This window comes from Hevea brasiliensis, chromosome 3 (assembly GCF_030052815.1).
Source record: "Hevea brasiliensis isolate MT/VB/25A 57/8 chromosome 3, ASM3005281v1, whole genome shotgun sequence".
NCBI lineage: Eukaryota > Viridiplantae > Streptophyta > Magnoliopsida > Malpighiales > Euphorbiaceae > Hevea > Hevea brasiliensis.
Genome location: NC_079495.1, coordinates 30347586 through 30370424, shown reverse-complemented (window position 1 = coordinate 30370424; position 22839 = coordinate 30347586).

The window sequence follows — 22839 nt, the reverse complement described above, 5'->3', positions numbered from 1 at the left end:
TTTATGGAACTTCTATAGTATGTAAGGTAGGAGTATGATAATGATAAGAAGAAGGCAAAAAGGAACACCTAAAGGCTACACTCTCATTACTCTTCATCGATTTTGGCTGTGGAAACCCAAAGCTTCTATTCCATCATAGATGTTACAAAGAAGAGGGAAGTGGGGGTTATTATTGAAAGGATTTTGGACTGGAAAAGCATAAAGTATCACACCTTACCCCTTTGTAAGGCATAACATGATCCCGTAGAATACCTAATGAACTACCGAACTTCACTTATCGATAACTCATTAAGTACCCTACAAGGGATTTTAAAACAATTTTCTTACTTTTATAAGTGGTGAGCATTTTCTAATAGATATTAAAATATTTAATTAAAGTTGAAAACTAGTTAAAATTTTTAGCCCATTTTATTTTTCTGTAAATTTTATAAAAATTTCGGCAGAGTGCCGTCTGTATTTTGAGAAAAAAGTTCTTCAAATACTGGTAAAAAAGCACTTCCAATGATTTATCTCAACAACTTCATCAATTCAACATCCATCCTAACCAATTTCAACATCATTTCTCAATTTTCAAAATTCAACATCATCAAAATACCATAATTGAATTTCATTCAAATTAAAACTAAATATTTCCATTCATATTTCAATAAAGATAAAACAATTTAGATACATCATTCTAAATATTTACATTAGGAAAAATCTAAACCAAAATTTATTACAAGCTTTATACAACTCTATACAACTATTCATGACCATTTTCTACATTTACATACATTACATATGTCAAAATAATTTTTACAATCAGGGTATAAAATATACCCGATAAACTTCAGAGTAGGTAGCTCCTCAATCCTCAGCAGCTCACTCTACTGCTCCTCTAGTCTCTATATCTGCGACAGCAATAACAGCCATCGCTGAGTACTAGGACTCAGTGGTGCATAACATACTAAAATAATCTTTATGCGGGATTTAAATCATATTTATTCAAAAATTAACTTAACATAAGATATAAATTCAAAACATGATTTATAAGATTTTAATCCAAACAATTTCATTTCGAAAGCCTCAAAACAAATTTCATAAAAACATACAGTTATATCTTGCTATTCGAAACAAATATCATCTCAATAGCCATAGGCTAAGGAGAAGTCACATCACAAGGCTAGCTAGCTCAAATATATAGGAACCCATACTTTTTCTTCTTCTACTGGCACACACCTCAACACTTCAGCCAGAGAAGGAATCAAAATTTGAAACTAATTTCCCCCACTAGTCATGCTAGTGAGGTGTTCAAATATATGGTCATGACACTGTGGTTTCAAAACTTATCTTAAAAATTTACTAAACATTTATTGCCATTTCAAACATACACAAATAAACTTTCAACAATTCAAAGTAAAAGCATAATACACATTTCATGCAATTTGTAAATGAATTTTAAAGCATATTGATGTTGTGCACAAACCTTAAGCGAGTCGCCTCTTGGCCTTGACTCGATCCCTCGGGTTCTTTCCCGGTATTCTTTTCCACTGAAACACACAGTTTCACAGTATTTCAGTATCATAACTTAGCATAAATCCAAAAATAAATTTAAATTCACTTTTACCTAGCTCTAATGTGCTAAACTTGACATTCTTTAAAATTTGTGTTTTGGGGTTACTATTCATGACGCTATTCAAGTCAATTTGTTGACTTTCTAAGGCTTAATAGGTATGGGAATTCCAACTTCACCCACATACCACATTTTGGTTACTAAATTTGTTGGTTTTGGTTGTTTACTCAAACTCTAAGTCTTTTAGGCAAATTTGCAAATTTTCAATTTTGGGTGTCTTATGTTGCATTGTTCCATTGGTCATTTTACTGTTAGAATTTGGTAAAATTTTCTTCATAGAAAATGTTCCCTATTGTCTTAAATTTATTCTCCTTTTTGAATCACTCCAATTGGAGTTTTATAGCTCAAGTTATAGCCATTTGAATCATGGCTGCCGGATTGGACTTAACCCAGATTTTCTGGGCAAATTTTGGTTCTGGCAGTTTTAGGTCACCAAATTTGGGTGGCTAAATGACTTAGTTAAGAGCATAATTGCGTTCCTCATGAAAGTTTTAGGTCTATATCTCAGCTTTCCACTGGTAAAATTTCAGGTCATTTAGGCCTGCCTAGCCCAAGTTATGGCCAAATGATTGGTCATTTTTGGTACAGGTCAGATTGCCAATTCCGGATTTGGTCAATTTGTTCACTAGGTTTTGGTCACTTTTTGGGCATGATTCCTGAATGAAAAATGTTCCATTTTGTGTCTATTTTCATCCCCAATTATTCTCACACCAATTGGACTTGTAAATTTTTAGTTTTGGTCCCTAAAAGGGACCTTGGTCCTACTGCCTACAACATGACCCTAAGCAATCCAAATTTGCATTTGGTTCCAACACTTCTAACATACTCCAATCGGTCACAAATGACCATTTCTCAGCTCAAACTAGGTCAAACACATCATTTAACAATTTCTCACAATTTTTGTCTCCAAACCCTAGGTGCTATGAACCCTAATTATACAATTCATCATAATTCCATGAAATTTGAGTTCACTTATCATTCTAACCACAATTACCACATTATTTAAGCTCTAATTCATGTTTAGTTTAACTAAACACTATCAAATCCAACACCCTAACAAGCTGGCCGAAATTTAACTTTGTCCCCCAACACTTGTTTTCACTTCATTTAAAGTTTATTTCCAAGTTCAATAAGTTAGAAATGCAAAAATCAAACTAAAAGTGTCAAGTTTGCTTACTAACCTTACTTAGAACTTCAAATCCTTCAATTCTCTATCTTTTGCCCTTTCTTTCCTCTTTCAATCTTCTTCTTAAGTTGAGGTAACAAGCTTTGATAAGGGTTTTATGGAAAATATTAGGGTTAAGTGAGGGAATTCAAGCTTGAGTGCAAGCTTCAATGGAATTTTGGTGAGAGAGAGGGAGAGAGAGGTGAGGGATGGCAAGGATGAAGATGAGTGTTTTCTTATTTTTTTTCTTTTCTTTTTCTTTTATTAGTTTATCCCTTAGGAAGACCAAAATTTAAATAAAATAAATTTTAATTATAATAATTATTGCATCATGCATGAGGTCATGCATGATATCATCACTTTTTACTTTTCCTTTTTTTTCTATTTATTTTTTCATTAGTTCTTTAATTTAATTCCCGATTCTGAAATTTTTTTTTCTCCGATTTTATTTGACAGTTAGGTCAGGAGTCAGCTCTCGGGGTTAATTGACCAAATTGCCAATCGCCGGTTCAACCCGGTTTGAAAATAATTCAATATTTCTTCTAGATCCCTGACCTAATTATTTGACCTACTTAACAATTCTTTTTTATGATTTTCTCTTTTCCACTGTGTTCGCAATAGTCCTAAGGACCACAGTGTCACATTTTACGGTTCAAAATTTGAGTTTAAATCGACCTCGCAGTCCTTCCCGAGAAGGTCACCCTCGCTGTGACTTTTGGCTCATTTAACTTCTTGTATTCTATTTTTCTTATTTATACTTAACTAATTGACAATTACTAATTATTTGTGTTCAAGACTTATCTAGTTGTCTTAAGTGTGGTTCTAATCTCCTTAATTATCCGGACTGACACTGGTCACTGGAATAGTGAAATATACTAGGCTATACAAATAGGGGTGTTACATAAAGGCTGAGCAGTCTGTTGTTCCTAAGGCCATAGACGCAGGGAGGTTCAGTCACCTAACTAAAACTAGTTCTTCTTCTAGAATTAAGAAAGAGAAAGGGGAAAAGATTGGTAAAAAAAAAAAAAGAAGAAGAACAAGTTCTGGAGCAGGGTCAAATCTAGTCTTAGGATGGAGAGTGGATCTAGCTCGGGTTCAAATACTTTGGCTTGTGTAAGGTATGGGAAACCTCACCAAGGACTGTGTAGGTATGGAACCTCAAAGTTTTATAGATGTGCTCAAGAGGGGTATATGGCAAAAGAGTGTCCCAATATGAAAAGGGTGGCCTCGCAACTGAAAGAGCGGAAGCATGAAAATTATTAGATTATAACATTGAATTCAAAAATTTTCTTCTAGGGTCTTATGCATCATGCAAGATTCATTATGTACCTAATTGATTTCAATGTTTAATTGCATATTAAAACACTTTTAATATGTATTTGGATCTACATTTGCCATTTAAGATTTTAGAATTAACAAATTAATTCATTAGAACCCTAGATTAATACAAGAACATGTGCACTAACCTTTTGATGTAGTGTAGATGTGTTTGGTACCTTTGTTAAGCACTTAAGACCCCAGATGTTGTCCCTCTAGCTTGTCCACACCAAGATCACCAATGGCAGCCCCTTGATGTAACACCCTCACTGTAGTAATTCCGTACATTCTACTGTTCCGGTGACTGGTGTCGGTCCGAACAGCTAGAACATCTAGAAAAATATTTAGACTAGAGTGAGGAGTCATAAATAACTCAAATAATGGTAAGAAAAATTTAGAAAAAATTTTAGAAATAAAATACAACTAAGTTAAATGAGCCGGTGCCCTAGCAATGGGTAACCCAGTGGGAAGTTGCGGTCTTCGCAACTAGGAGCCCTAAACCTGGGAGAAAATTCATAAAATAATTTTTGGGACTCTAGAGAAGAGTCATTGAGGTTTCGATGGCATTAGAATGCCAAGAAAATGCTTAGAAAAAGAATTTTAGATCAGTACAGACGATTTTGGCTCAATAAGCCAAATGGAGGGCATTTTGGTCATTTCGTCTTCGGAGATAATTTTTGACCGACTTGTCCAGTTAAGTAAATAATTATTATGACATAAAATATGAATAAATATTGTTACAAATTAAATTGAAATTGAGTAGAAAAGAAAAAAAAAAGAAAATAAATTAAAATTGCAATTTTGACCTCATGCTTATGTCATTCAGATACTCCCACCCAATCACATTGTGACACATGTCTTTAAACCACTTAAAATGAGTAAATGGGCAGAAATTAAAGAAAAAAAAAAAGATTCTTCTTTCTTTCTTCTTCTTGCCGAGACTCCCATCCACCATTTTTCTTTTCTTTAGCTCAATTTCCCTTAGGTTTTCATCATAAAAACCCTAAGTCCCAACACTAAAAATTATCCTAGAGTCTTGCTAAGATGATTGGTTGCCAAGAAAGTGAAGGAAAAATTGAAGTTAGCTAAGGGAAAATTCTGCTCACAAGGTTAGTGCCATATCTCTTTCTTTTCTCTTTAAAATTGATGTTAAGAGTATAAAATGAGTTAGAAATTTAAAGAATTGAAAGAATATGTTGAGGAATCGAAAGCCATAAATTTCTGCAGCCATGAGGAACCTTGAGGAAATTATGATTGTGATGGAATTAAATTTGATTACTAATGTTCTTGATGAGTTGTATATGGTAGAAGTTGAATTATAAGGTCTTATGCATGAATTGAGGTATTAGAAATTAGGGTTTTGAGCTATATTAGGGTTTGTCCATATTGTTGGTGAATGAAAGTTCTAATGGTCAATTAGTGACCATTTGGCTGAGTATAATGAGGAGTTGAAGTGAATTGTAGCTTTGGATATGAGGTTTGGTGTGCTACCTTGAGTGCCCTACAGGTCTGGATATGAGTCCAGCATGTTTGGGCAGCTATAACTTGAGTTGTGTAGGTTTAATTGGTGCAAAGCCAATTGGACATGAAATTAGACACATAATGGCACAACTTTGATGAAGGAAACCTGTCCAGAAAACAAACTTAGGATACCCTAAAAATTGACTGAATCCGAGTAGCACCAATTCTGCCTAGGCAAAATGACTAAATGAATAGTGTTCATTCATTTAGTCATAACTCAATGTAGAAAGGTCCAATTGACCTGAAATTTATATCAATGAAAAGCTTAGACAATTTAGAACAACTTTTACGTTGAACACAAACTCTAATTCTGGACTTAACCAAATGAAATTATTGGCCAAAGTTGAACTACCAAATCTGGCAGAATGGTATTCTGCCCAAAATTTCTGGGTAGATACCAATCCGGCCAGCATTGCTCAAAGTGGCATATCATGAGCTAGAAAACTCCAAATGGGGTGATTCAAAAAGTGAAATGTAACTAGACACAATAAAAGACAACTTTGATTAAGAACACTTGGCCAAATTCTCATTGTAGAATGGCCTAATGGAACAGTGAACTCTAGCACCCAAAACTGAAATTCTTGATTTATTTTGCATTGGTTAGAAGTATGGATTGGCAACTAATGCCAATACTTTTGGGAACCAAAATGTGGTAAATTTATGCGATTATAACTCATGTAACTATTACATATGAGAAAGTCAATATTTTGACTTAAATGACTAAATGAATAGTAACCTTACATGTTAAGTACAAATATTCAAGAAATAACTTTGCAATTTGCCCTAGTACACCTAGTAAGATTGGTTTGGATAGGATGGCATGTCAATAGGGTTCTAATAGTAGTACTGCATATGCCTTCATGCCATTCTGTGATATGATAGCCTATGGCTATACTGATTATGATGTTATACTTGGCTTTATGCCTTATTGCTTTTATGGCTTATTAGCCATTATGTCTACACATCGGGAAACACATTGTGACCGATGGTGTGACGACCCGAGGTACCTAGTACCCAATACTAGTTTACCCGTTTATCTAGTCCGGTCAATTTGTATAAGTTACTTGGGCATGAAAAAGTATAAATGTAATTGAATTGATTAATAAAGGAAGTAAGGAAATTAAATATCAAGATAAAGAATAAGAATGATTACAATAAAATGAGGCTCAAAATCATTAAAGAAAATGATTAATAAAATGATAGAAAGAATTGAAATGAACTAGACTAATGATAAAAAAAAAAAAAAAGTTATCTATTATTGAATACATTGGGAACTTTAATTATTATGAAATAATTTAAGATAATCTAGAAGGTATTGAATTAAATGATACAAAAAGATTAATAGTAGAAATATAATTTAAATAAATGTTACAAATGTACTTTTCATAATAATATTAAGTTAAGAATAATGCTATTAGAATATTAGTATATTGTATATTCTTACTGTATCCTTATGAACTAAGCACCTCCAAAGAGGACTAAATTAGGAAAAAAAAAGGGATATTAAATTTTAGAAACCTTATTAAAGCATAATTAGATCTAAATTATCTGAACCATATTTTATTTCCATCTGTATTTTGTATATTATTTTCTTTGTTATATTATTGTACCACTAAGCAGCAATGCTTAGCGTGATGGATTTGTTTCCTCCACACAGGTACTGAAGGTAATGCCTAATGAATATTAAACAGAGATTTTGGAGTTCTGATCTGCAGTAGTGTCTGAAGTATTCAAGGTTGTCACCTATGGACACCATATTTTGGCTGACCTTCGAAGGCAAGGGTCTTTTAAAATCGAAACTTTATTATCCGTTCTCTACCGATGTCCCAATCACAGGTAGCTTTTTTGAACTTATCGATTGCTCGTCCCTGGAACAAATCGATCTCACACTCAAGTTAGATTGTTTTCCTATCTCTTGGTCTTTATCAGATGAGTGCGACTCAACATTAGGTCTCCGGACCATCCAATCTTGCCTACTGATATTCTCCGATCTGTCTGTACAAATATTGCAGAACTTCATTTGGCTAATGTTGTGATCGGGCTTCTCGCTCGAATGCCCCAGATATTCCTTAAAATGAAGTTAAGGTTTCTATGCGGTATAATAATGGTTCCGATCTTAAAAGTTCAAGTCAATGTCAAATCTCTGCAATTCTAATATTTTAAAGTTTCATCCGGTATTTGGTCATGACTTAGTCCGATCTCATGTCCACATGTAATGTTTTTCCGATCTCTTATCTTCTAATTAATATTCACTTTCAAGTTTAATGTTCAACTACATTTAATTAATTAAATACTCAGACAATTTGGTTTGGACGCTTTCCGATCTCATCAAGAAATTGAACAAAAAAAAACTTTAATTCATTTCAAGATAAAATGTAAAAGTCATTCGGCAGGGGGGTCTCCCCCAGCCTGCTCCCCGGGTACATTATCAGTTCTCTCATCCTCTCCCTCTCTCTCAGGCTCCTCCTTGCTCTCCTCCTCACCCTTAGGGACAAGATCCACCATCCAAGAGAAGTCTTCCTTAAGATAGTGCATTACAAGCTCAGCCAGAAGATCGCCATGAGCATTCACATAGGCACCAGCTTCCTTAGTTACGGCCTCTTCTTCTTTCACTTTGATCTCCTTAGTAAGGCGAGTCACATCAGCAGTTCGGCAGGCCTGAGCTTCTTCGAGTTCCTGCTCCAGTTTAGCTATCCTATCCTCATAAGATTTCGTACGACCCTCAATCTCGGTGATGTAGTCCTGAGCAGACGAAAGTTGGGATTTGGCAGAAGCCACGTCCTGGACTGCCTTCAGAATTTCCTGTCTCAAGAGATGAGCCTTTTTTTTATTATATGTTGATTCACAAGGCTCTCTACGCTCAAGCTCATTGTCTGAGCCTAGAGATTGTTAATGCTATCCAGGGTCAGCCTATTTCGGTTGTCCTGGAAGCAGATGGTGGCACCCAAAACTTTGGCCAGGCCAGGATTTCCCCGAACTGAGCGGTTCTTCTCTAGCGAGTGAATGAGGACCTGGGCACCACGAGAAAGGATCCTCACAGCAGGTTGGGAAAACCCTCCCTCGGCACTTGAAGAGACCGGTGCAGGTGGTGGTTCATCTTGTCAAGGAGGGGAAGGAGTGATCTCTACCTTTGGGATCAGCTGTCCTAAAGGTCGGGACGAAGAGCCCAGCACTTCTGCTGAGTCTCATCCTGGCATTTGGGATACTGCAACAATCTTCATTTCTCGCACCTTTCGGGCGACCTCTCTTTTTCACTTGCGGTTCTCCTTCGCGCCTTTGCCTTCGGCCATACCTGCACGGAAAACAAGTTAGTGAGATCACCTAAGTTAGGAGGTTAAAGATCTAGGTTATACCGATCTCGGGTCTGAGGTCAGAGAGCTGCAACTCATAATCTTCATTGGTGATCATCTGCATTAGCCACCACTTCAGTTCGGCCATAACTGCATCTAAGCATGAATACCTGTGAGTGGCTACCTGATCCTTCAATTCCTTTACCATGACGTCCTCGTCTCTATTAAGGGTGATCTTCTTTGGAACTGAAGGGACCAAATACTGCCAACTGTGTGGGATACCCTCGAAGCTGTTCGGAATCTTGCTCCTCAATATAAAGAACCGGTTCTTCCAATTCTTCAATGAAAAAGGGAGATCGGTAAAAAGCCTACAGTGCGGCTTGGCTTGGAAGAACCAATACTCGTCGTCCTTTCATCGAGTGAGCCTATGCAACTCAGCAAAGTCCTTTGCTGTAGGCTCAAGCTTTTTAGCTCAGCATAAGCCTCTGAAAGCCACCAAAATCCGTCAAGAGTTCGAGTGCAGTTGGGCTACACATACTTTATGGAACTTCAGAATGACTCTAAAGAATTCGTCCAGGGGGAACCGATGCCCGGCCTTCAATTGTTCTTAATATACCATGATCATGTCATTTTCTTCAAAGAAATGATCAGGTCGGTGATCACCATGACATCTGGTGAGCTCGAAGGCGTCAATCCGAAGGTTGTATTCTTGACTAATGGACTGCAGATCAGTTTCCTAGAGGACCGATGGCAACTCATCCACAGGTAAGTTTTCTTGCCCTGAAGAAGATGCCTGTTTTGATTAGGCCGCCTGACCGTGGGTTGAGAGAGAGGTGGTAGAAGGTTCAGGTCGCCCACTCAGCCTGACCACCTCAACTTCGTCCGACGTCCACGAGATATGAATGGAGGGAGGACTAGCAGCTCTCTGACTATCGGTACCACTCATTTTTAGAAAACAAAAAGAAATTAACCGAGAAAATATCGAAACCCTTACCGGAGTTCAAATCGGTGCCTGAAAACTTTAGGAAATGAAAGGAAGTGTTGAAATCACTATGGGAAGGTTTGAAAATGACATGAGGAAACAAATGATTCACCTTTCCCCTATTTATACCCGTCTAAGCATTAAATGCTCACGAAGTCCCAAGTGACACATCGGTTAGTGAAACTGGGCCACCTCCTTGACACGTCATAAGAAGGTTCCAGAAACATAATAAAAAATCAGGTAAATGAGATCGGTTAACTCAGGTCATCAAATTGAATAAATTTCCAAACCCACAGATCGCCGAATGGTGATTCGTCTAGGGATCAAATCGGGTACACTTATCAGAGAATGGAAAAATAACCAATAAAACAAAAACATTCAAATAAAAATTTCATTTCATTTCCAAAAGATCGGATTACATCATTTGGGTGATCTCTCAAAATCAGCACTACATTCTACCTAACTTAAGACTACTCCGAGGCCCAGAATGCTGGCCTATGTCAAAGCCTAGTCTTGTGGCTGAATCAAAAGATGTGTTTGATCAGAAAGCCAGCCACAAATATTGGATAGATGTGCAGCTCAGATAGAGTGACTATGACTCTCATGATATTGAGCGGAGTCATCGCCGATGTCATTGACCAGAATCGAGCTGCAGTCGGGACGCTCGATATGGTTGGAAGCCAAATGAACTTCAAGAGGTAGTCACCGACATCAAGATTGAAATTAGTAGTCCTCTTGTCCGAGATCATTCTACCGATTGTACCGATAGACCGATTCGAGATCGACACGGCCATCACTTTTGATCTTGATCGGTAAATTAGTCTGGTTCCCTCACTGTCATTAGATGACATTCTCATAGCTCTCCAATCACCGGGGTCATAAATTTTTTGGCGAGGGGTGAAGGAAACAGTAGAAAAAAGATCAAAATGGCCATCATAATTAGAATTATCACCGAAAAAACTAGAATTGGGGAAGTGGTTGTGCATTGAAAATAAACTGAATAAAGGAAAAGTGAAATGTGAAGGTGATTTCCTATTGCTACATATATATAGGGCCTTGGCATTTATTGCATACAGAACCCGAAGCAGATACATCGGTAACTGAAGAATTTATTGCTTTGACCAATGCAAATTAGATAGAGAGGAAAGATCAGGGATGAGAGAGATCGGGAAATAAGAGGGGACCCAATGCAAGAGATAGAGATCGGAATAACGATTCCAAAAGGGGATGGTCATAATGGAAAGATCGGAAGAAATAGGAGATGACCTATAGGGATTAGAGAGCACAGAGGGGCTAAATAACTTCCAATTAACTCTCTTCATCATCAGATCTGAGTTAGTTAAAGCATTTGCAGGCATCTCATTTGCAAGGATGCCCTTCTAGTCGCCAAACGCCAAAGCAGTTAAAGCAGCCCTATACACCTCGATCTCCACTATTGATTATAATTGTAAGGATGGATCTAGAGCCCTCACATTAAAAGCAAATGACAGATTCGGTGCTTTTTATTCCCAGCCTTTGGATCCATTTCGTAAGGCAAGACCTTTGGCCGTTGGATTAGGAGGAGAAAGGACGGATATTCTGAACGGAATCCCAACCTTCCATTTTGATTCTCTTTAAATCTCAGTCATCAGATTATATCCTTTTGAATCTAAGCCCTCCATCTCCCCTTGGCAAGATCCTGACCCTTCATTTTGGGCATCCGTTCCCTATAAATACTTGCATGCAACACTGTAGGAGGGACGAAAGAAGGAAAAAAAAGAAAGCTGGTGATTATCATGGAAAGACTCTGGATTTTGATTCAGTCTTGCCATTTTTAGCTTTTGAAGTATTGAAAGACTTTAGAGACTAGCTTTCTGAAGTATTTCACTAAAAGGAGCTCTAAATCTTAAGATATTCATTTTCAGTACCTGTGCATTACTCTGTGAGACCATTTTCATTCTGCTTCATTCCTACTGCCTTAGTATCTGTGCACTGCTTCTAGAGCTCAACTTTGTCCCGATCTGTTCTCATTACCCCGAGTAAGTTCAAGTCCTTCAACCGTCAGCTTTCACCTCTGCAAGATTAGTGGATACTGGAGTTAGCTCATCTGTCTCCTCAACTTTCCGCAGGTAAGTGTCTGCACTATCATTTTGTTAAATACCCTTAGTTTGTTTTCTCAAATTTTTCTTTTAAAGTTTCTTTTATATCCAGTCATATTAAGTCTCAGAATAAGGTCGAAGTTATTTCCTGTGTCTTCTTTTTCTATTCATTCTCAAATTCCATTTATCGTCACTTTAGTTTTCATTCTCTTCGAAAGTATACATTCGAGTCATAGGCAACTTGTAAATACTCTAAGGAATATAGATAGTGGTATTTTAACATAAGAGTTTTGGGTCGGAACAAATGAAAAATGATAAAGAAAGATAGGTGTAACGAAAGGTCGAATAGTTTGGAAATAAGAATAGGTCTAATAAACAAGTTATGAAATCGGGCCTCGAGACAAAACCAGTCGACAGGACAATAGATCGGGAATCAAGATAAGTTCAGATCTCGAGTGAGCGACTAAAAGAGATCGGATATCTCTAATCAAAAAGTTCTAATAAAGTGATCATGCGGAAGATCGGCAAGGAGTTCGGTCTTTCATCCTCTATCTAGTCATAAGGTCCCGTAGGTTAGGAAAAGCTTTACACATAAGTCTCTTGTGTCTTTAATACTCCATTCCCACAAAAGGGGGTTAAGAAGGACCCTTTACCAGAATCCTTAGCTCAAAGTTCTTACAAAATGCTATTCTAATAAACACATTAAGAGTTCGGGGGAGAGTTCTTACCCGAACTCAGTTTAATTTTAACGCAACACATTAAGACTTCGGGGGAGAGTTTTTACCCGAACTCGGTCTAATCTTTAATGGAATACATTAAGAGATCAGGGGAGAGTTCTTACCCGAGTTCTCAACTACTAGCCTTTCTTTATAGGTCTCTACCTTTCTATCAGAACCAATTTTCTTCTTGAAAATCCATTTATTCCCTATAGGTACAATACCTTCAGGTGGTTCAATAAGATCCCAAACTTGATTCTTATACATGGAATTAATCTCGGATTTCATAGCATCAATCCATTTTGAAGAGTCTATATCTGATATAACTTCTTCATAGGTAAGTGGATCATCTCCATGATCTACTTCTTCATGAGTAAACAACTTTTGTTCTTCTTCATGAAGAAAACTATATCTCACTAGTGGGTGAGATATCCTAGTTGATCTGCGAGGAATTACAGTAGATGTTTCATCAATAAGTGTAGGTTGACTAGATGGATCTATATCTATTTGATCTGTTGGTTAGTTAGAATTCTCCAATTCTAACTCTATTTGCCTTCCTTTGCCTCCTTCTTAAATAAACTGTTGTTCAAGAAATGTGGTATCTCTACTTACCACAACCTTTTGCGATGTAGGCAAATAAAAATAATATCCAAAACTATCTTTTGGATATCCAACAAATCGACCCTTTTCTGATCTGATTTCCAATTTATCAGTGTTCAGCTTTTTGATATAAGCTGGACAACCCCAAATCTTAACATGCTTAAGACTTGGTTTTCTTCCATACCATATCTCAAAAGATGTGGAAGATACTGATTTTGATGGAATCCTATTCAGAATATGCAAAGCTGATTCTAATGTAAACCCCCAAAAGGAGATTGGCATATCATTATAGCTCATCATACTATGTATCATATCTAATAGGGTACGATTTCTCCTTTCAGATACATCATTCAGCTGTGGTGTTCCTGGAGGAGTCAGCTGGGAAACAATGCCATGCTCTCTCAAGTATTCATCAAATTCAGTACTCAAGTATTCACCTCCACGATCTGATCGAAGAGCTTTAATACTTTTTCCTGTTTGATTTTCTACTTCAGATTTAAATTCTTTGAACTTTTCAAAGGATTCATGTTTGTATTTCATCAAATACAAATACCCAAACCTTGATTTATCATCAGTAAAGGTAATAAAGTAATGAAAACCGCCTCTAGCCATTTTTTTAAATGGACCACATAGATCACTATGTATTAGCTCCAAAATATTTTCAGCTCTTAGTCCTTGTCCAACAAAGGGTGATATAGTCATTTTGCCCTGAAGTTAGGATTCACAAGTTGGAGTAGGTTCAGAACCCAATGAGGATACAATCCCTATTTTCTCCAGCTTTGCAATCCTATCTTCTACAACATAACCTAATCTTAAGTGCCAAATATATTTTGAACTTGAGTTGATTTTCACCATGCCATTGCATTCATTTAGATCACTTGCATTCAATTTGTGTTTATCATTATTATCTAAATAATAAAGACCATCATGCATAAAACATGAGCCAACATATTTATTTCCAAAATAAATATTGCAAATATCATCTGTGAACTGAAATTCATAGCCATTTCTAGTCAAACTAGATATAAAAATGATGTTCTTAAAAGCATCAGGTACATATAAGATATTATTCAAATAAAAAATATATCTAGACATGTAATAAGATTTAGATCCTATGGCTAAAGCTTTAATAGTTGAGCCATCGCCAATCCGGAGTCTAACATCTCGAGAACGCAAGCTACTACTGTTTGCTAGTACCTGCATATCATAAGAAATGTGAGAACTGGCAACAGTATCTAAAACCCAAGCTGTAGATGAACTATGAGCATCATCAACATCTAAATAACAAGATATAGACATACCTTATGAAGGTGTATCCTTCTTGTCCTTCAGAGAAGCAAGATACTCTAAGCAGTTCCTTTTCCAGTGCCCATCCTTCTGGCAGTGGAAACACTTTCCTTTGCCTCCATCAGTTTTGGTCTTCCCTTTCTGTTTAGCTATCTTCTTGGAAGGACCAGGAATTTGAGGTTTCTTTTTCTTATTGTCCTTCTTCTTGTTGGACTTTCCAACAGAAGAAGATGAAATCAAAGCTACCTCTTTTCCTTTATTGTTGTAACACCCCTATTTGTATAGCCTTGTATATTTCACTATTCCGGTGACTGGTGTCGGTCTGGACAATTAAGGGGATTAGAACCACACTTAAGACAACTAGATAAGCCCTGAACACAAATAATTAGTAATTGTCAATTAGTTAAGTATAAATAAGAAAAACATAACATAAAAAGTTAAATGAGCCGAGAGTCACAGCGATGGGTGAACTTCTCGGGAAGGATTGCGAAGTCGATTTAACTGAAATTTCGAACAGTAAAATGTGACGCTGCGGTCCTTAGGACTATTATGAACACAGTGGAAAAGAGAAAATCACGAAAAAGAATTGTTAAGCCAGTCAAATAATTAGGTCAGGAAGCCAGAAGAAATATTGAATTATTTGCAAACCGGGTTGAACTAGCGAAGGGTGATTTGGTCAATTCACCCCTAGAGTTGACTCCTGACGTAATTCTCCAATAAAATCTAAGAAATAAAAATTCTGAAATATAGAATTAAATTAAAGAAGTATGAGAAAAATAAGAGAAAAAGAAAAGAAATGAAAATAAATTAATGACCTCATCAAGATGACATCATGCATGACTTCATATTTAATTTTAATTTAATTACTTAATTTGACTAAGTCAATTTAAGAGATAAATACACATAAAAAAAAAAGACAAAAATTTGTTATCTTTCATTTTCACTTTTCCGTCACTTTCTCATCTTCCTCTCTTCCTTCATCTTCCACCACTGTTAAAGAATAAAAAGCTTAAATTTCTTTGGTTCCCTTCCATAAATCCCTCAAATCCCAACACTAAATCTCACCCTTAGACCTAGATAAACTCTTTGGGAGTAAGAAGGAGAAGAAAAATTGGAGAATTGAAAAGCTCCATATCAGGTAAATCTCTCTCCTAACTTAAATTGATTTATGCTTATAGAATTAACATTGAACAAGTGAAAATAACTTAGAAATTGTGTAAAATCAAATAGAAAACAATTGTTGGGGGACCAAAAAGGAAATTTTAGCCAGCTTGTGTTAGGGTTTGATATGAATGAGTTTGATGATTTTGAATGATTATTTGAGATGAATTAAGTGTATAGATGTTGATTATTTACTTTAAATTCATTAATTGAATGAATTGTGTAAGTTAGGGTTTGGCGCCTAGGGTTTTGGAAGATAAAAATGTGAGAATGTGTTAAATGGTGTGTTTGACCTAGTTTCAGCTGAGAAATGGTCATTTGTGACCAATTGGTGTCTGTTGGAAGTGTTAGAACCAAATGGAAATTCGGATTGAATGGGGGTAGTATGCAGGGAGTAGGACCAAGGTCCCTTTGAAGGATCAAAACTGAAAATTTACAAGTCCAATTGCTGTGAGGCCAATTGGGAATGAAAATATACACAAAATGACACAATTTTCATTCAGGAATCATGCCCAAAAAGTGACGAAAACCTAGTGAACAAATTGATCAAATCCGGATTTATGCAGTCTGACCTGTACAAAAATGACCAAATGAACAGTGTTTGTTCATTTGGCCATAACTTGGGCTAGGTAGGTCTAACTGACCTGAAATATTACCAGTGAAAAATTGAGATATAGACCTAGAACTTTTATGAAGAACACAAACCCAAATTATGCCCTTAACCAAGTCATTTGGCCACCCAAAATTGGTGACCAAAAACTGCCAGAACCAGAATTTGCCCAGAAATCAGGGTTAAGTCCAATCTGGTAGCCATGATTCAAATGGCTATAACTTGAGTTACAAAACTCCAAATAGAGTGATTCAAAAAGGAGAATAAATTTAAGACTATAGGGAACATTTTCTATGAAGAAAGATTAGCCAAATTCTAATAGTAAAGTGACTAATAGAACAGTGCAACATAAGACACCCAAAACTAAAAATTTACAATTTTGCCTAAAAGACTTAAAATTTGAGAAAGCAACCAAAACCAACAAATTAGGTAACCAAAATGTGGTATGTGGGTGAAATTAGAATTCCCATACCTATTAAGCATTAGAAAGTCAACAAATTGACTTGAATAGTGTAGTGAATAGTAACTCTGAAACACAAATTTTGAAGAACGTCAAGTTTAGCATATATAAGCTAGATAAAAGTGAATTTGAATTTATTTTGGATTTATGATAAGTTATGATACTGAAACACTGTGAAACTGTGTGTTTCAGCTGAAAAGAACACCGGGAAAGAACCCGAGGAATCGAGTCAAGGCCAAGAGGCGACTCGTATAAGGTTTGTACACAACTAATTATTTTGTTACTTTTCACTTCTAAATTGATTTGAACAAGTTTATTTTATGATTTATAATTTTGTTGTATTGAGGATTTTAATTTGTTGAATGAAATTGTATAAATTAAATGTAAATTTTCTTATGCATTTAAGGATTTATTGCATAGTTTTGAGGATTGTAAATTTTAAGTTTGATGTGTTGCCAACCTTGAGCATGAATTTGTGATGATTAAATATGTTGATGATTTGTAAATACTTTGTAAATAGAAATTATTTTGAGTATGATTTGAAACCACAGTTGACATGGCAAAATATGTTGTGAATTCTCATTAGCATGTCTAGTGAGATATCTCCTCCACTAGATAGGGCGAGTTCCTTCCTCTCTGGCTTGCCAGTTGGGGAAGAGTTTGAGTGAGTACTCATATATACTAACTAGTCTTTGTTCCTCCCTTTTAGCCTCGGTTATTAGGAGAGTGTGAAATGTCGTGGTGTATAACACGGCATCTATTTGAATTTTGGGTCATGGGTTCAACTGTGTGAATTGTTGGCAACGCCCTTTAAATTATGCATAGTTTGATGAATTGTGGTTGAAATAAATAATTTGTCAGTGATTCAAAATATTTTTGTATTGTTTCGGGATTTAGAAGAAATGTAGATAAATAGTTACTATTTGATCAAAATGTTATTCAAATGAATAATTTACATGAATGAAAATATTGATTTCTAAATGTTATGAATTTTGAAGAATTTAGAAATTTTAAATGTTTATTTGTTATGAATTGTCAAGCATAACTTGTATTAAGTTTTAAATTATTAGTTTGTGCACCACTGAGTTCACCACTCAGCGATAACTTTGTATGCTGTCGCAGGTGAAAGAAAATATAAAGCAGCTGAACAAGATTACTAAAAGGCATAGTGAGACTATCTTCGGGTATATCATAGGTGTACCCTTGTACTTTAGATTTTGATGTAATTCTGTAATTGTATGTAGAAAATTTACTTTGAGCAGTTGTACCAACTCTTTTGTAATATATTTTTGGATTGTAATGAAATACAAATTATTATAAGGTTATCTTGAGATTTTATGTATTTATAAAGTTTGCACTACAAAATTTTTAATACTCCCATGAATGTAAATATTCATTTTGTTATCTTAATGAGATATTTCAATGTTTGATTTAATTTAAACTGCGTATTGAGTTGCTTGTGTTGATTTGTGAAATGAGATTGAATAATGGAGTTGTGATTGAGAAAAATATTGGAAGTGTCTTTATTTTCAGATTTTGAAGAACTGTTTTCTTAAAATACAGACGGCACTCTGCCGAAATTTTTGTAAAAATTACGGAGATTTTAAATATCTAAAAATTTGATTTATGTTGGACGTTAAATAAAGGGTTTTAATATGAAAAAAAAAAAATTTACCCACCAATTTAAAAATAAACGAAAATTGTTTTAAAATCCCTTGTAGTATATTTAATGGGTTACCGGTAGGCGAAGTACGGTAATTCGTTAGGTGTACTACGGAGCATGTTACATCTTATAAGGAGTAGGGTGTGACAATTGTAACATCCCCACTGTACGTGTTCTGTACATTCTGTTGCTCCGATGACCTAATGTCAGTCCGGGCAAGTTAGGATGTCTGGAACTACACTTCAGTGATAGTGAACAGACATATAATGATGAAAAAAATAAAAATAAAATACAAGAAAAATTAAAGAAAAATGAAAGAGAGAAAATGAAACTAAGTTAAACGAGCCAGCACCGCAGCGATGGGTGATCGCACCGGGAAGGCCGTTGCCGACCCCAGGACCACTGGAAACCCTCATAATTAAATTTTGGGACATAATTAAAGGTTTATTGAAATATAATTGACACTAGAATTATCAAAGAAAAATTAATAAATTAGTACAAAGAAAAACGAAAAATTGAGAAATAGACAAAAATCGGTGTTACTGAAAAATGGAGAATACAACCTGAAGAGGGGCATTTTGATCATTTGACACCTAGAGTTGCCTTTGGACCTCAATGTCCATTAAAAATAAATGATACTACACTTTGAAAATGTCATGAAAAATCAAAATGAGATACATTATGTAAATAGTGAAAGAATTGAGATAAATGTACAAATTAGGAAACTTTTAATACTTAAACATTTAATTTAAAGTTATTGCTCCACTAACTTGAATCTTGGGACACCAAAATAAGCTTTGGGACAGCAGAAACCACTTCATCTTCAACCTTCCACAAACTAGCCAAATTGTCCTCTATGAAAGCTCCCATAGCTGAATTTGTCCAAGCTTCATGCACTCCCATTCCAAGCCTCCTTCCCACTTGGTTTCTTCATTAAAGCTTGCCTACTCACCTTGGGGAAGATATTGGGAACAAGAAAGAAGAGTTTTGGTGGAGTTTTAAGGAAGCTCTCAAGTGGTAAGCATCCAAATCCTCTCCCTTGGTTTAGTAAACCTTGTGTTTAGGTTGAGGTGAGTAATTTGGTGAAGAGAAAGGAAGGAAATATTGAGATATGAACTTGTCCATTTTCGGCAGCCATGAAGGTTTGTTGTATTTGAGTTTTTCTTACCTCTAATGGATGGGAATTAAGGTTGATTAACTCAAATAGAAGTTGTAGTAGGTTAATGTCCAAGTATGTGCATGTCAGTGCTTGAATTAAGGGTTTGAAAATGGGACTTTGATACTTTGGTAAACTGCCATGTTTGGCAGCCTATAATATCATAAATTTGTGTGTATGAATATGAAGTTTATTAATGAAATATGATGGTGTTGAATTATGGATAGTTTGTATAATTGCCATGGAAGTGTGTATGTGATATATGTGTTGTTGTCCATTGAATTTGGGTTGAAGTAAATGTTAAACATTAATGGTGTATTGTATGCATTGAGCACTTGAGTATTCTGCCCAAAATGCTTGCTGGAATTGTATACAATATATATAGAAGTGCCATGATTAAATGTTGAAGTATTGGGAGGAGGAGGATTGTCAAAATTGGAAGTGTGATGTTCAAATGCAGATTGTGTATGTTGGCAGCACTTAAATTAGGCATAAGTGCAAAACTGTGAACCCAATTGGTATGAGGCCAATGGGGGGTGAAACTAGACACCAAATAGGCCAACTTTCATGTAGAAATGTTGCCAAAATTCTGCCTAGAAACTGACCTTAAAAATGACCAAATCCGGAATGGCAACCTTGCAAACCCAGATTTTTGACCATATAAACAATAGTGATTAGGATGACCATAACTCACTCAAAACAGGTCCAATTGACCTGAAAGTTTTACCATGGATAGCTTAGACATAGAGCTACAATTCTTATGAAGACACCAAAGCCCATAAATGGCCAGAACCAAGTCAAATAGCTTGCACAAGTTTGGGTACCAATACTGCCAGAACTAAATGTGGCCTAAAATGGACCAAATTTTGCACTAAAGGTGCAATCTATCCAGCTTTAGTAAATTGACCATATATTGGTCTATACAACTCAGAATGACCTGAAATTTTGCCCATAGTGCAATAATACATAGGGCTACAATTTTGCTTCTTTGACTAGAAGATAAAAACCAAGAGAAATAGGACTTTAAGCTAGACTAATCTAGCATACAAAAATTGAGAATTTGACATTTACATACAATGATGCTTAAGGTAATTTGGCAATGAATGCCAACTTGTAAAAAGGGTAAATTGCATTATATTGACAGCATATTGAATTCTAAATTGTGATATGTTGATGCTAGAAACAACTTATCTATATTACCTAAAAAGGTCAACATATGCATTGACTTATGAAATTACATAATAGCTAGTAAACTCTAGAAATTGAAGAATTAAACAATCAATTTATAATGTGCCCTAGTTTGCCTAGTTGACTAGTTTGGATATGTTGGCATGCCAATAGGATTTTGACAACTGTTCTGTAAATGGCTTCATGCCATGCTGTGTTTTTATGACTTATTATACCGCACTGTGACTTTAATAGCCTACGGCTATACGTATTATGTTATTAGACTTGGTTTATCACCAGATTTATTATAGGGCTTTTTAGCCACAATATTTGCACACCAGGAGAAACATTGTGACTGATGGTGTGACGGCCCCAGGTACGAGGTACCCAATGCCAATATATTCATTTATCCAGTCTGGTCAGTGTATAGGCTACACGATTGATAGGTAAAGTTAAGACATTAAAACTGAACCTAAAGAAAGGTTCATAAGAAAACTTATCTTATGGTAGGGTTTTAACCCTAATGACCCTAATGTGTTACTAAATACAGAATTACATGAAAAAGGTATGTGGGACCCACTTTCCCACTATAAGGTGACATGAATTCAATTGATACATAAAATGTAAATTACCTAAATGGTTTGCTAAACACATAAGTCATATGAAAATACACTGGAAACTATGTTTCCATCATATATGAAATAACAATACTATAAATATGTATAGTACATGACATAAAATAATGAGTGATAAATACATAAGTTATATGAATATGTACTTGGGACCTACGTTCCCATTATAATGACATGAAAATTGTATAAAGCATAGATAGTACATGAAGTGAAATAACAATATGTTATAAACTCTTAATAGTACATAGCATGAAATAATAAAACTATTAGTGCTTAATAATACTAATTTGCCCAAAGTATACCTAGACTTATATATATAGCTTGGATCGATTAGTATACCAATTAGGGACTACAAATTTTAGTACTGCCCACAGGAATAATCATTCATAGATAATATATGTCTGATATGATTGTTCTACTGGCTTTATGCCTGTGTAACACCCTATTTGTATAGCCCGGTATATTTCACTGTTCCGGTGACGAGAGTCGGTCTGGACAATTAAGGGGATTAGAACCACACTTAAGATAACTAGATAAGCTATAAACACAAATAATTAGTAATTGTCAATTAGTTAAGCATAAATAAGAAAAACATAACATAAGAAGTTAAACGAGCCGAGAGTCACAGCGATGGGTGACCTTATCGGGAACGACTGCGAAGTCGATTTAAACTCAAATTTTGAATCATAAAATGTGACGCCGCGGTCCTTAGGACCATTATGAACATAGTGGAAAAGAGAAAATCATGAAAAAGAACTGTTAAGCCAGTCAAATAATTAGGTCAGGGAGCCGGAAGAAATATTGAATTATTTGCAAACCGGGTTGAACCGGCGAGGGGTAATTTGGTCAATTGACCCCGAGAGCTGACTCCTGACCTGACTGTTAAATGAAATCGGAGAAAAGAAAATTTTAGAGTCGGGAATTAAATTAAAGAACTAATAAAGAAAAAGGAAAATGAAAAAGTGTAGGAAGATGACATCATACATGACATCATGCATGATTCCATAAATAGTATAATTAATAAATTCAATTAATTAGATATTTTGGTCTTCCATAAGATAAATATGCATAAAAAAAGAAAAGAAAAGGAAAAAGAAAGAATTAAAAATAATAATAATAATAGAATTATTTATAATGACATCATTAAAGAAGAAAGTAACCAATGGGCAATTAACACACAATTAAAAGGGATAAGGAAGAGTTTAAAATGAGACAAAATTTATTAAAAATAGTCATCTTCTTCATTTTTGGCTTCCATGGCCGATTCCCTCTTCTTCCATGCTCTTATTATTTTTATTTTCTACCTTGATTTTTCCTAAGTTTTCTTCCCTAAAACCTCAAACACCCTTCATGAAAATTTATCCCCACACCAAGAGGAACATTTTGATTATCAAAAAGTGAGGAAATTCCAAAGTTTCTACA